Here is a 16,449-nt window from a genome sequence, read left to right as displayed (position 1 = left end):
CATACACAACCCTGTGTTCTGGTCAGATTTGTTTTGCTGGGGACCCTGCCAGTGCACAGATCCAAATGAATGATCGTGGAAATCAGAGAGAGAAGCTTCAAGAGAAATTCACCCAGCAATGGATCTTGTGGACCTCAACACCCAGGACATACATGTACATGGGAACAACGTTAATTCCCACTTCAGGTCCTTGGCACCCCCCACACTAAGGATAACAGCAGCGAATTGAAGGAAGATATGTTATGTGGCTGCCTGCAAGGCAGAAGCATCATGAGCCTGGGAACTTCTGACATAATTTTTCCCAATGGAATAGCTTACTTGGGACTCGATGACCTCTTGGAAGAAAGATTTTTGTCACCGTAGCTGCTGCCCACACAGACCTACTGCTTCTGGGGACCTCTAGAGGATTCAGCTCAACAGAAGCTGGAGTAAGATCAAGGCTTAGTTCACGGTAAGTTAAATCTCTGCAGACAGAAGAAGATAATGTGATGTGTTAAAGTTCCTAGCATTCAGTTTTCAGGTCATTTATATCATATCTTGCTGCCCTCCACTGTTTAAGCAAAATGGATCACTGAACATTAAAAAAAAAAATTAAAATAAAATATCAACAACAAATTACTGTCTAGCTTCTATACATATTTTCAGAAAATTCAGATGACTAGCATTTTCTTTTCAAATTCTTTACTCCCAAACAATAAAATAGATGTTGCTAGGCCCTTAAAAGCATGTAGGCAGCAACCCTACATGCAGGGAAAATATGCACAGAATCTGTCTTTGGGAGCAAAAGAGCATTAAATGCAAGTACTCAGTCTCTGCAGTAAGCCCACAAATCCCAGGTACAGCCAAAACATCCATTAATTTTAAGAAATTAAGTACGCATTCTTTATGCTATTTTCTGCCTGTTATTTTCCTGGTTTCTGTAAAGTGATTTAAAACTGTATGAATTACTCATGTAAGTACATGTATTTACATACTCAGTAATGTAGTCCTCATACAAAGTAGTCACTTCATTTTACATGTACCTGCATGACTATTGAAGAGGAATGAGAAAACATCTGTTCACAACAGTACTGAGGCAAAAGAAGGCTTCCTGAATTTCCTCAGCATTCTTTGCCACAAATGTCCATCAGTTTATACCCGTGGTGTGTTATTACAGCCTAAGAAATTCAACACATATTTAACTAGTATGGATTATTTCATATATGCTTCATAACACCGACTTCAAAAGAAATAATATTGTCTAATTCTTTTCATTTAAAATGAGATTTTAAATCCTTTCCTTTTTCTTAAATACCTTCTGGAGTACTACAGCCAATTTTTCCTTTCAAATTTATTCTGGGGAGCTATAAACTGCAGGGAAATCCTTTTCCTATATTGCTACCTTCATCATGCAGAGAATTTCCATTACCATGATTATAGTTATGAGTATGTTTATGCTACATACCTGCCAGGGGTGTAACCGTGCCTGTGGTATTTTGCGATGGACTAAGAGGTGTTCAAAAGGCAGTCTCACCTCACTGCTCTCACCCAGGGCATCCTCTGCCTCCCCTGCACCAACACTGACAACACCTAGACTGGGCTGAGCCAAGTTCAGGGACATAAAATTAAGAAATAATAATAATCCTCCCCAAAATAACAAATAGCTCTGGTGTAGAAATCTGCATCAACTGAGTATTAAAAATTATGAGTCTTCCTTGTCAAGTAAGGATGGCAAAAAGCAAACCACCAGACATAGCCATAAAAGTACTTCTAAATACGCAAAAAGGAGATACTGGTCTCCTGTTACAAACCTCCTTGCCAGATTCAGTGCTCCAGAAAATATAACGGTGCATTGACCTACAGAGCAAACCCATGTTTGTAAGGAGAGACCTTGTCTCTGTCCAGAGGCACTGGCACAAAGGATGTGCAGTCACCCACTGCACGCTGTCTGGTCTGGAACAAAAAGAGCAATCTTTGAGCTAAATGCCTGTCGAGAAGATGTCTCTAAATTAATTATCTCTCCCAAGTAGAGAATCCTGAGAGACAAACACTGGGAGCAGCAGTGAAGCAGGACTACATTAGGGTCAGAGATTATGCAACTATGGGGAGAAGACACTGGCAGCCAGGGAAATATCATTAAAGTTAGGCAAGAAAAAAGAGATGTTAAGTCTATGTTGTGTTACCTTACTCTGTACATAACTAGCAGCAATTCCCCATTAGCATTTCAAGTCTCCTTTAGCAATCAGTAAAGTGTTAACTTTCATTCCCTTCCACACAGCCACGAGGAGGCTAATTTTCAGTGACAGGTTAACAATAAATAATTTAAAACTTCGTCAAGACTCTATGGGTTTTCTGACTGCCTGTGCAGCCATCTGACAATTTGAGAAGCAGGAACAAAGCGGTGGCAAGGCTGAGAAATCCCGTGGTTGCAGCAAGGAATCAGAGAAAGTGAAAGAGAAGGCTGTAATGATCTGAAAACGAAGGTACATGGAACAGGGGCAGATCAGCCCCTCAGATACGTTTATACCACACAGGAATCTGAGATAGGGCTTGCCTTGCTGGGCTGACACTGCAAGGCCATGCAGCAGGAATCTAGGAATGCGAGGTAACGCACATTAAGTGTGCCTTTTAGGCTTAACAAGGACAAGAAAGGCTCAGGTCCAAACAGTGTTGAATATCTGCTCTACCCAACACCTTCAGTAGAGGCTCTCTCTCAAGATCCGTCATCAACTCTGTAAGATATTGCTGCATCACCAATCCTGGCCTATTTGCTACCTGCCTTGAGAGATATTTTTTCCCGTGCTGTTTGAACACGGGCTCAGCAGTGTAACCATTTCAGGTATCAATCTTCCCTTATGCTGAATTCAAAACTTCAGCTATTTTTTATTGAAATGTTATGGATTTAGTCTCTACTACCTTTCAAGGCTGTTCAGGCAACCGCACTGAGAGTTGGCACCTTCTGTCAGGTGATTCACGCTTTGCTTCAGAGCTGATCCATCCCTTCATAATAATTTGTTTTATATACATGGAATATCCGCTGACTGACTGACAGACACATTCATTCCTGGTGTGCCAGGATGCATATTTTTAAAGATAATGTCAAATACGCAAAATCAGCAGCTAACAGGAGAAGTAGAGGAAATCTGACCATGTCACGTACTATATTCTGTATAATTAAAAAATCTTTGGATTTCATTAGAAGGCCTCTGCACCCTCTTCCTTGAGAAGGATAACGAGAATGGTTGCTTTCTTTTGTATAATTACAAATATAATGCCAAGTTTTTCATATATTTATCCTAACATATGCTTCTCTGAACAGCTCTATGAAGAAGGATTTGAAGTTTTATACACAGAAGCACACACACCATTTTCTCTCTCTAAGTACCAAATCTTTCTCAGTTTGGTATTTCCTAAAGCACATGTCTTCTGTCTTTTCACACAGTCTCTGGAGATTATTTCCTCCCCTCTCCTACCATCTAATAATGTTTCAGTCAACTTTAAACTAACTTGGCAAGGTACTTTTGTGGCTTATGAAATCACATCTGCAAAAGCTGGAATTGTAAGGGTCTGCAAAATAACATCTAAGATGGTAGAATTGGTCACCCTGTAGGAAGTAAAGCCCAGGTTTGTATTCGTTATAACTAACCTTAATCAAAAGCAGTATCCTTCCACTGACACCAATAAACCACTACTTAGTTTAAAACTTAATTTAGAAGAATTTTAACTAGGAATGAGAGAACTGTCTCATTTTCAAGCCACTCAAACACGAAGTACCAAAGCATTGCATTACTTCGTGTTTTATATTATTATTATTATTTTTAAAACCACAGAAACTTTTACCTATTCCTCACTCCTCTACACAAAATTCCAAATAAGTCAGTAAACAGTGGTAATACAAAAACCTTTCTGGATGATTCAGCAATTCCTAATTGTGTGTGTGTGCTTATGTTGTTTTGTTTGTTTGTTTGTTTTTGTTTTCTCTCCTTTCTAGCATAGCTCTAAGATTTTAAAATTAAATTCATAGGGCAATCTCTATGTCTTCACCCAAGAGGGCAAATTCTGATGAAAGCATTGATGCATCTCAGCATTTGTGTGTATTTTAACTTTCATATGCATGTTAGAAATAATAGAACAGTAGCAATAGCTCAGCAGACCACTGTAATACCTGACATGAGTTAAACCATGGTGGCAGTGACGTGGAGGGAGGTTAAGTTGAAAATGTCATGAATCATTTAAAGAGGCGATCCTGAAAGAAATGAAGAACTCAAGTAGGTATAAAGTAAGAGAACTACACTCGGGACAGGAATAACTAACCGTGAAAATAAATACAAGGACAAGAACCGCTGGGCACATAACAGTTCTACAGAGAAGAATCTAATCCATCTTAAACTGCATATAAATCAGCCTGCTGAGAAAAAGGCAAGCACCCTGCCTGGATAGAGAAACAGAGCCCTTCTGTAAGACCGGGAGGATCTTCTTAAGAGTGGCTCATCCCTTCCTCCCTGATTTTGCAGTAAGACACTCAAACAGTGTGGCACTGCATTTCAGCTGGGAGATGTAATTACCAGCAAAGGGACTGTACTTTTTTAAACTGCCTTCGGCTGCTCCTGAATATTTAAAAGCTGCAGCTCTGATTCAGTGAAAAGGCAAGGAGAGAAAAAAAAAGGCAAAAAAATAAATACATAAAAATTGTTAAGCTCACCTATTTGCTTTTGGCCCTTTTTAGTTCATGAGGTAAGAGGTGCTAAAGACTGATTTTCTACAAGTTTCTAGACTCCGGCTGTCAGATTACTTTTCCAGCCAGCTCCAGTCAAACAGCCAGCAAAGTCAAACATCCAACATGAACTCAACATTTTAAATTCACCAGTCCGGCTTTGCACTGAAGTGGTGTAATAGTATTCATACAGGCTGCAACTGCTCAGAAACGGGTCAAAGACCGGTAACCTCCTGTATGACATGACATATGGGAATTCAGTGCACTTCACTGCTGAGCCAGTTCTCTCACATTCAAGCGTCTCTAGGGATGTGCAACAACTGGTCTGAAATTGCACTAAATATTGGTGTAGACCTACTTTCAGGCTGCCTTTTGTATTCCCTTTTTCAAACTATCCTTTTCTGATTAATTTCTACATGCTATCACTAGTCCTCAAAAGGAGAAGCAGCAACAGGTGAGATGTATTGTAAACCTTCAGAGGTTTCTGAGCTGAACATTATGTCCTTGTCCCTACAACTCTTTTGTCCCAACCTAATTACACTAATCTATCCTACATGAAGAGCTGTGAAGCTCCTTGGTGTGCAGGTTCTCTGCATCAGCTGTAAAAGACTTCTCTAGAGATCAGTCACGAAGATTAGCAGTTACTAAATGGCAGTATGCAATTTCATAGGTACTAAATTATGACATCAATACAGGCATACTTAACTCTGTGACAGATGCCTTGCTCTCATTTTGATTTTCTGTGATGAGTTTAAGAAGTCAGCGCTGTTCCAGCACCTGTATTCAACACAGCTCACAGCCCACAGGAACGTCGTAAACTTCATCCTCCCTACTCAGTTGAGCAACCAGACTCCACAGACTGCCTAGGCTCCAATTTGGCACGTTGACTGGACTCGTATGACTCCTTATTCAACTAGAAATGCTTAATTAGCAATAACAACTTCACTGAAGTGATTAAACAGAAACATTACAAATGAATATTTACATTTACTGTTACAACTTCCAGGTTTGTTCATATACAAATTACATTAAATTACATAAATACAGAGAGAATTGGATACATCTCACTAGGAATATACCACATACAGCTTTATATATTTACAACCCTCTTTTCTAAGAAATAAGAGTACCTCCTTTTCTGAGGTCATCAAGAGTGAAATAGAGGAGCACAAGGAGACAACTGCCATAGGTACACAGAAATAAATGACACTGCAGTAAGTCTGCTTGAATACTTCTGGCTTGATCAAAATCCCCATGCCTTTTTACTTTTCCACTGCCATTTGCAGCATCATGTACTGGATGTACTTTAAAATCTTTTGAGCAAGGCTAAAATTAAAGGGGTGATTAAGACAAAAAAAGGGTGGTGATACACCACAATGGCACGTTATTTCTTTAATCATAAAATTAACAAATATTCACTTAGAAGTGTAAGGTAAAAGCCTTCACTTGGATCTGTCCCAACATCATTCAGGGAGACTTCCAGTTACAGCCCGATTCTGAATTTGTTTTCTTTCATAATGTGCCTTTTTTTTCCCTAGCATTTGCATTTTCTTGCTCGTCTTTAATTAACTTTTTTCTGTGCTCATAAACTTGGAGAGGATTTTCTCTAAGCTCTCACATCTCTAGCTTATATTAAGACATTTTAAGCTTTAAACCTCTCATAAATTTAATGTATATAAACCATTTTAGAAAGACAGAAAAGCACTAGCAAAATGCACTCAAGCTGAAAATTTTTACATGAACTTTCTATTTGACACAACTTAAAACTTATTTTAACATGTCTTAAGAACCCCTGAATGGGCCCAATCACAACAACACATACTTTATTCCCTACAGAGTAAAATGAAGCAAGCTGGGAACGAAAAGGATGGGGAGCGTAGAGGATGGAACAGGAAGAGCTAATCCAATCTGAAGCATAAAAAGACTGCAGTAAACACAACGTCTACTTCAGGGAGAGAGCTTTTTGAGTCTATTAAATTAAGAGGCTGAGCCACCAAAACATGCTGGGAAAAAATCAACATTATAAAGACAGCACAGCTATAGTGATGGTAATGCTTATAGGCAATTGTTTCAAAATAAGCACAGTCATTTAAGAAAAGAGATGCTTCTCTGTGGTAAATGGTGGACCTGACTTTAAAATTTTCTCTCTTATTATCTGTATTGCTCTTATTTTGAAATATTTGTTTTATTTACAGTGACAGAGCAGTTCTCTTCTACTTGCTGTCTAATCCATAGGGTATTAGTAGCGCAATGTTGAACATTACCTCCTTTACTGGAAGTACCAGGATTTCTAGAACATGACAGAAGTAATTCCTACATAAAACTTTCTCTTTTAATCTGGTACGTCAGGAGGACTGAAGATACATTTCCTTCCTGCTCACCTCCTCATTTTTCCCTATTGGGTGAAGAAACCTGAATGCCATAAATACCAGCTGAATACGCTGCACGACAGACACGAGACTTGTCTGCCCCATGTGGGAAAAGGAAAAAGACAGGCATCCTGAGGATCAACTCCACAGACCAATTCAGAGTCAAACCCAACCTTTAAACAATAGTTCCAGTTCTTTTCCTCCTTGTAAGGAGGAAACACCATGAGCAAAATGTGCACAAGACTCCCCCTGATCCTACCCAAGTCTAATAAGTTGTGTTGTTCATACTTCTCACTATCAAGATCATGGTAAGCAAAACAATGTATTGTGCATTACAGTCTAATTTATAATTTTATAAACAGTCTAATTTTGCAAAACACACCCTAAATCAAGTGAGCTGGTCAGAGCTGATGCACAGAAACAAGGCCCTGCGCTCACTGAGTGGCTGTGTCAGAGGCCTGGAATAAGGTGATGCTCCTTGTCTGAGCTCAGTGCTTCTGTTTATTTGCTGAATGTTGCCTGTAACAGCAATTCATTTGAACACAGAATTCATAAACAAAAATACTGGGAAAAACACTGCTTCCTGAGACACCAGTTTTTACATTACTGTGGCAGTGAGCAGGATGAAATCTCTCTACATATAATAACAAACTGAAGTGGATTGGCAGAGAATACACAGCTACTAATTTCCCATTTTAAATTATGTGAGTCTACATCTGTTGTTAAGGGACATGTTAGGACCTCGATTTCAAGACAAGAAAAAAAAAAATCCTATTGTCAGGCTGCTCTGATTCTCTCAGATTTCAGCTGGGACCCAAACAGACCGGAGGGGCTGACAGAAGGGGGTCCTGCCGATGTTGCTAAAGCTCCTGCCCTCCAGCGATACCACACACAAGGGCTGTAAGGAGCAAGAAGCCATTGCTCTTCAACCACTGCAGCCTTCATGACATTTATATACAATTACTCAGCCATGGGGCTGGTGCTCCAGACGTGGCTTTTGAAACAAGGAGGTACATCTCAGAGCACAATGAGCGCTCACAGCTAAGAAGCCTACAACCTCTGCAGGGGCTGCCGCTCGAAAAGCCAAACTTCAGCTCTCAGTGAACACCGGGGCTGACTCTATTGTGGAGAGATGCCTGAATGAACCCCCAACTTACATGGTCTGACAGTCCTAATTTAGTTTCTCACAGTGCCTTTATGCCACTTCAGCCCTTCCCTCATTCCCTTTGAGAAGAGGTAGAGATAATGTCATCCTGGCCCTGTTTCAAGCAGATTTTCGAATGGGTCCTGAAAGCTTACTAGTGCAAAAGCAATATGATCTGCCCTGTGGATATACAGAGTTCGGGCTTTCGATGAGAAAGACTTGAAAGCTGTAATGCTGTTACTGTACTCTCACCGTGAGATCTCATTTAGCAGACCTATATAATTTTGCTCTGAGGAACCTCTGGGCTGACTCAGCAACAAAAGAAAAACTTTGTCACCGGCCTTCTATGCTGCCACCTGAAGTTCCTGTGTCTGGAAATACAAGCAAGATGTGAGCACAGGTAACTCCCCCAGTTCCTGTGTAGTGTATGCATGCTGGCACTTTGGGTAGAAGGACACTACCAAGGAGAACCAAAGAGAAATTGAGGGTAGATGTGGCACCTTCTAGACCATTATTATTTCCAGCCCATCCGCAGCCTCATCAAAACATTCCTTTTCTCTGATGACCTGAAGACATTCAGCATGAGGATGGGCACTACTGGGAAGGCAAAAAGCCACTCTTGTTCTGAGCTTGTTGCTCCCCTGCATAGCCACCAGTTTGCTCAGAGGTCTTCCAAAACTCTTCAAATGGCCAATCCCCATCCCCAGGAGCAACGTCACTGCTTTGCTTTCACTGATAACTGCAGTGACATCTATGATCACATATCCAGCCAAAACAACTGCAGCATGTACACAAATCCATACGAGTCCATGTAGTTCCTGCCACTCTCTTTCCACATCAGCATCCTGTTTTCAGGACCACAGAGCTACCGGAAGTCCTCAGAAAAGCTGGGCAACCTTTACACTTCACCTTTGTTGGAAAAGTCCCCGCTGCCTCAAAATGTAAGTCTTCTCACTCATATCATTCCCCGTTACGCAGAACACGGGGTAACGGGAGCAGCTGCCACCGGTTTCATGACCTGTCTTTGGAGAAAAACAAGAGCTGGGAGACTAATCACATAGAGAAGAACGCTGCTGCAGCTTTCAGTACAATGCACCACGCAGCGTACACCAAATATTCCCAGGCGTTTAGCTGCTAGCTTGTACCAATGCATCTTTCACTGTCTATAAAGGTAACCTATGTCCATATATATCAGATATTTATAAACCAAAGCTGTCAGGAGCATGTCATTTACAGTGCTGCTGAGTAGGCAGATCCAGATTGAGTGCTGAACATGCTCCCTGCCCCTCTGATCCCCAGTGCTGCATCCCAAGGCACACAGCGACGGGCACATTTCCCCCTGGGTGCCCAGCTCTCGCCTGGGGAGCTCTATGAACGGCAGGGACCTGCTGATGGTCTGCAGAGGGTCTCTGCTGCCAGCCCCGTGGCTGCAGGGCCACGACAGCCTGCCCTCCAACAACCTGTCCTTCCTACCTGCTGACATCCCCTGCACTGCTGCGGAGGCCTTGAATTCTAACCAGGAGGCTCACCTGGCTTTTCGTGTTCCCTGGAGGTAAACAGAAGGCAAAATAATCTTAAGGTACCGTCTCTAGAGGACATTTCAAATGAAAAAAAAATATATAGCTAGGAAAGAAATGGAGTTCTCTGCAGGTGTCACTGAAAATATTATGCTATTACAGAAGCTGACAACCTATCCAGACCAGCGCTTTCCAAGACCATCTGAGAAAGAAGGTAAGTAACAAGAACAGCAGAGGTCCACAGAAGGGTAACCAAATGACAAAGATATTGAGAAGCCATCCACATGAGTGCACTTGTTTCATTTTGAAACTTTTAATTTAAGCAGTGAGTTAGCAAAGGTGATTAGGCATTTCTAGCCTTCAAACAAAAGCAGTGCTGCAACTGATGAGATTAAGATGTAACACCACCTGCAGCTGATAAAAAAAAGAAAACAACAAAAAAGTAGAGTTCATGATTCATTTTACCACAAGTTATAAGTGAGTATAAAACACAGCAGAGTTAAAGCACCAAGATGTTTCCTTATTGTGCTATTCTAAATAAAAACAATGACAAAGGATATACAGCAACAGACCAACAAGGCATTAAGGCTACAAAAATTTCATTCAAATTTGCATTGCTGTATAATTGAATGTGGATTTTGTCCATGTGATCAAAAAAAAGCCAATATTATTTTACTCATATTATATTAAAAAAAAAACAAAAACGGACACTTTCTTACTGTCACAGAGAAAATCCTGAACTGCAGTGACTGATATCTGCCACTGTGCATTCCAAAAAAACCAAAACATTTATTTTAAACTACAGTATGAGTCACAACAGCACCTTATGCTCTTCTCTCTAAATACAGAAACAACCCCCAGCTCAAGGAGTTTAAAAGGCTGGAGAAGTGGCAAAACAACAAAAAGGAGGAAATTATACCACCGAGAAAGATTAACGAGGGGCACAGTGTAGCCAGACATGCCTTGTACTTGGGCAGAGCTCGTGCTATGGGGGCTGTACATGTTAAGAAAAATCTACCCACTGCTCTGCAACTAACCTTCATGAAGTGAACAGATACTGTGCACAAACACAAGGTACGATTTTACATAACCAAGCAACTGGTACAATACTTCACCCCACTACAGACAGACCTATCTTTGCACAGAAGTTTTGCTTAGACCGAAATGCTGGTGGCTCTGATTTTTATGAGCTTAATTAATCAGTGTGCCGGCACACTGTGTTTGGAGGAACATCTGAAGTACGTGTTATACAAAAATAGATTACCAGAAGTTATGTCTGGAAAGTAGTAAGATCTTTTTCAAAACACATTGATTCTGAAAAACACATGACAATTACAAAGTGCAGCTAACAGAAATTTTAGCCTGCTTTTATTTTCTTACAGTTTTGCTGCACACAGACACCCAAAAAGCCTCAAGCCCTGCTGCATGTACCTACCCACAGACTGCCAGCACACGTTGGGGCTACGAAATCCATTCTGTAGGAAACCTAACATTAAACTTCACTGCTTTCCAAGCATATGTTTACTGAGGTGAGCTTTAAACAACAAAATTGCAGCTCTCCAGACAACCTCCATTTGTCAATGCTTTTCTCCTCAGAGATCAAATAGTCCCGAGATCCTACATGAGTAAGTAGCAAATAATCGATGTACTTGCTCACCATACACCTCATCTTCATTGACCTCCACCCTACAGAAAGGAATAGCAGCCATTGTCATATTCCCCAGACATGCTGCCATCTGTCAAGTGTTGGCCATTGGCTAACATTGGCTTTCCAAAACTTTATTACCCAGTGCTGCTAATTATCCCTGGTGGAACTAAGCAATAGAAAGTTTTTTTTTATTATTGTTTTTATTTGGACATTACTTCTCTTGAACAGATTTTAAGCTGTGGGCAATGCTGTTCTCTGCTGTTCTGTTCTTTTGCTGAGTTCCCACTGGTCCAGCTCTATTGTTAGCAAAGCAAAGGAAAACAAAAACAAAAGATCGCTGGCTAGATTATTTCATATAGCAAAACCCAATTTACATTTCCTAACAGGAAATGTATCCAATTACCTCTAGGTTGTCTGTACCATGGTCTGCTACCAAGCAGTTTTATTTTGCTCAGCTCGCCTTTCGGAAATAATTTATAGAAATCTGTTCGCTGATGTTTTGTTGCCAGAAATCAGCATTCATCTCCTCCAGCATTTAACTCCACCTGGTTTTTGTTTTGTTCTTCCTTCTTCCAGCCCCCTGGCTTTGACGAGATCCTGAAGTTTCCCTTACAAGTTTGGAGTTGTGAGTAGAACCAGTATCAAACCAGTAGACCCTTTACAGATCAAGGGAGCAAGGAGGCAACCTGTTACTGCAGTGAGATCCTACTGGCTAGCTTTGTGTAGGATGGCACACATGCGTGTTACTGACTACAGCACCATTTATCAGATTACTACAACTGAAAGCAACATTTGAAATCAAAAAGAAAATAAGAAAAAAGGCAATTAATAGAAATACAGGTAATATAATAGAAAATAAAAAGTAGATTATATTAGAAATAAACTGATACATAATTAAAATGTTTTGCATAATTCAAAAAAATAAAAAACAGGATAAAAAATATTGAATACTAATAGTTGTAAGTGCAAGATTTATAAAATCCATGCTTAGATTGAATGTGGAGAGATAAAGAATGGTATCAATTCAGAAAAGAAATATGTCCAGAAATGTTCAATAACATAGTGGAAGCTAAATGATCATATTTCTAACACGACAGAAAATACAGACAGATATTAATGGATCTAAAGGAATATGCCTGCAGGTTTGGGGTGTTGGATGTTGGTTTTTTTTTTGAAAACAAACAATAATGTTTTACTTTAAAATGACAGCACATCAAAATTGCACACATTTCTATAATAGATTTCTGTGTTCTTATTCCCATTTGTGATATGTTGGTTTGAAAGATTGAAAATTTTGCTCTAAGGTGTTCTTACAAATGGCCTCTCCTAAACTATTCCTGAAAATCCCTATAGATACCTGCAGGTACCATATACATGCACAAAATGATGCAGCAGCATCTCATGTTCCATTCTATTTACATGTTTAAAAGCAAAACTCAGAAGTAAATCACATTAACAAGACAGCTTAGAAATTTATTTTGAAAATAAATTCTTCAAAGCAACAGAAATTAGCTCTTAAGTTTATGACTGAGATCTGTACGGAACAGTCACACCTATATTCCATAGGAGTCAAAAACACACAGTGATTTAATTTTTAGAACCACTAGGAAAGAAAGGAAGGACTAAAATGAAATCATAAGGTCTCTAAATATGTTTCTGTTCCTCTTACCTTTGAGGGATCTGGTAAAACACAGAAAAGCCTGACTAGAGTAATCAGAGTTAGGAAACTGTTTCCAACCCTAGAAGGATTAGATAAGCAACCTTCTGCCAGCGACACAACAAACTGAGGTGGGAGATGATAGCAGGCTACAAAATCATTTATGGAATAGCAGGTAAATTGTCACTGATCACTCCCCCTCCTTTCACATGATTCAGAAGGTATTAATTTAAAACAATCTTCAATACAGCATTGCTATGCTTATAGAAACTTTCAATAGTTGGAGAAATGACCATGTACATGCAGGATCTTTGCAAATACTTAAACAAAAACTTAATGATGTTTCTGAAAACATCACTGAACACCTACAGTCACATTGCCTGGGCATCCCACTTAGGTAAGTCAGCCATTTATTGATCTTTGTTCTTTGCATCATCTTCAAGACAAAACTTGTCAACTACACATTGAATAAGTAGGCTCACTGACCCCCTGGATAAAGACACAAGATACTGTGGGATTTGAGGTTCTCCCATCTGTGTTTCTGACAACAAAACAAACCCAGGAATCTTCTCTTCACTTTGATCTATCTAGCCTGCACAGGATTCAGAATTAAAATTAAATAAATCAAAGTAACATGAAATATATGACAATCAACACGGCTCAGTTTGGGAATCTTAGAAAAGCTGGGCTCACTCAGTCCCAAGGTACCATTCGTTAGTTTAAATGAAATACTTGCTTGAATTTGAGAAATTCATGTTTCATTTGTTTTATTTTATCACCTTTGGACAAACAGCTACCTGACAAATTTATCCCAACTTTCCTTCTTTACCTCAGCCACTCTGGGTAGCTGTTACGTGTTGTTTAAGCAGAGGACTATTACACAAACACCTGTGCTAAATAACTTCCTGATGGCAATGTCTGAAAAAATCCAAAAGGATGAGTTAGCAGACTGAAGATCACCAGCACATCTCAGATTTGAAGTTAATGAGATTTATATAGCTATTTCCCTGTATACCTTAATAAACAATGCCATACAGTATTCAACAACCCTTAATAACTCTCGTTCCTTACCTCTTGCAACAACTGTCAGTAACTGCACAATGCTGCCTGCTTCTGACAGGCATTTAACTCAAGAAGAAAGACAATCAGAAGATGCAAATGAATTACATTCCTGCCAATTCACCTTATTTTTCAGACTGTAGTCCAATGCTTTAATTCCTAAATCCGACAGTAGACTATATTCTCCAGCATGGGGAAGAAAAGTGGCCCAAATTTCAACACTCAAATACGTTTTAGCTATAAGCTTCCAAATGCCCATCAAATTACCTCTAGCATTTTGCAGGAGCTGAAGGAGTAAAGCTCTTTGGAATATTGTTAACAGCACTGAACATCCTATTCAGACAACTCAGTCTGGGTCAGTGGTTTTCTCAGTGACATTTATTTGACAGGAATACAGTGATGCCACCTCTGTGGTCAGTGAAGCTCTGCATCCCAGATGATGCTTTCTCTGCTAAAACACAGACACATCACCCTCAAGAAGAGGCAGCAAACCTGCTGCAAAGGACTTCTAATATTGGATACTCACGTATCCAAAGCCAGACCTTTCACCTTCTGGTACAGCCAGCCTTTGGCATCGGATTTCCTAACAGAAACCAGGCTGTTCCCAGCAGTTCAGCCTCTAAAGGACTTTCTTGTTGACCATTAATCTCACCAGCTGAGATGCAAGTACACTGAAGGTTCAGAAGAAAACTTCAATTAAACATTTTTTCATTGAAGTACTAATCTGCTGAAACTAAAGCTACCTGCAAGAATGAGGCTATTTTGGATATAGGCCTTTCTTGAAATATATAAGAAAGCTTGAAGAATTTTTCTGAAAACAGTACAACTACCTACCAGAGAAGCTCCCCTGTTCCCAGAGCTTAGTCAGAGGGCATGTGCCTGACAGATCACACTTGCAGTTCCTCCTGGTCTGACCCTCAGTGCATGGAGGAAGGAAAACTGCAAACACAGATTGCATCACTTCAAAAGAAAATGTGAGGTCCTTGGGCAGGGAAAAAGTCCTCTGCTGTGCAGAAGGTGAAGGAAAATTACTGGTGTCAACTGGAGTTCTATGATCTCTTCCCATCTACTCTAAGACCTATTTAGAAATGGGGTTTCACTGCAGTTTGAGCTTTAAAGGTCAACTTCCCACAAACCCTTAGCTTAAGTCTTGGTGTGTTTTAGTTTAGCTTCGAGCGCGGTGAAAGATCATTTCAATTTCCTAACGCCTAAAGTGCCCTATTATCAGATTAAATGCAAAATACAAACAGCAGCACTTGGGTGTCTGCTGACTTGACTTACACTGAAAATTCAGAAATCAAATGAATGTGCAGGGATATATTATGAAAGAAAGAACAAAAAAGTACTTATTTGTGATCCCTGTTGCCCGTACTTACTATCTTACACCAGTTAATGGACTTTTAACCTCAAAATTGTGATGTAAAGTAGGAAGGGTAGCAGGTATTTGAAGGGACTGCTTCCAAAGACATAAAAATTACAAAGGTTATATAAATAAACAGAAACATTTAAGAAAAAGAAATTCAGTCATGGAGAATAATTTAATCACAGAATCACACAACTTATTCCACTAAATCTCCCCCAGCATACCGCTAATGAGCAACCCCACTGTTCACTACTCCATCCAGTTAAGAGCTAATCTGAGGGAAAATAATGGTACTGGTAACATGGGAGAGAAACAAACCCAATCCAACACACTATATCTCACATGATGAAAGTTGCCAGGAGTAAACACCAGATAAACTCTAAAGCACCTGTTTCCCAAATGGTAACTCATACTAGGTAAAGTACACAGTCCAAAGCCTCCAACATGAGCACCTGGTAAAGCTTTACAAATGCATTGTCTATCAACCACAAGCATCAATACAAGGCCTGGGAAAGCCTCTTTGGAATGTCCTGGCCCTCCAAACTTCCAGGCAGAGTAAAAAGCAGGCTGGTGCTGATCTCTGAAACTCCTTGGCAGGGCTGCCCAATAGGTTAAGGCATTGTGTTTTACGTAATTTCCCAGAGCTTGTTATACCACAGGCAATTTCAAATTATTTCCTGTTGGCACAGCATCAAATGAATAAGAACTGCTGATGTCCGCAGGGAGTTCCAGGGTGACGAGGCCTGAAGGATCCGAAGGACACCATGGCAGGCCTAGGGCCCTCTTGGCTCTTGAGCTCTCTCCCTTCATTAACCTGCCCTCATTAGCCAGTCTGCTTCCAGCAGCTCGCACACAGATGTGTGCCAACCTCCCTGGGGATTAGGCAGTCGAGGGGCAGGCAACTCTTTCTCACTTTGGAAGCCGAGCACACAGCCAGCTTCAACTACCCCACTCTTCGCAGCCTCCATCCCTTGGGCCTCCCTCTCCAGCCCCACATGC

This window comes from Aythya fuligula, chromosome 7 (assembly GCF_009819795.1).
Source record: "Aythya fuligula isolate bAytFul2 chromosome 7, bAytFul2.pri, whole genome shotgun sequence".
Classification (NCBI taxonomy): Eukaryota; Metazoa; Chordata; class Aves; order Anseriformes; family Anatidae; genus Aythya; species Aythya fuligula.
The sequence above is the reverse complement of the archived record's forward strand: the minus strand, read 5'-3'. Positions refer to the sequence as shown.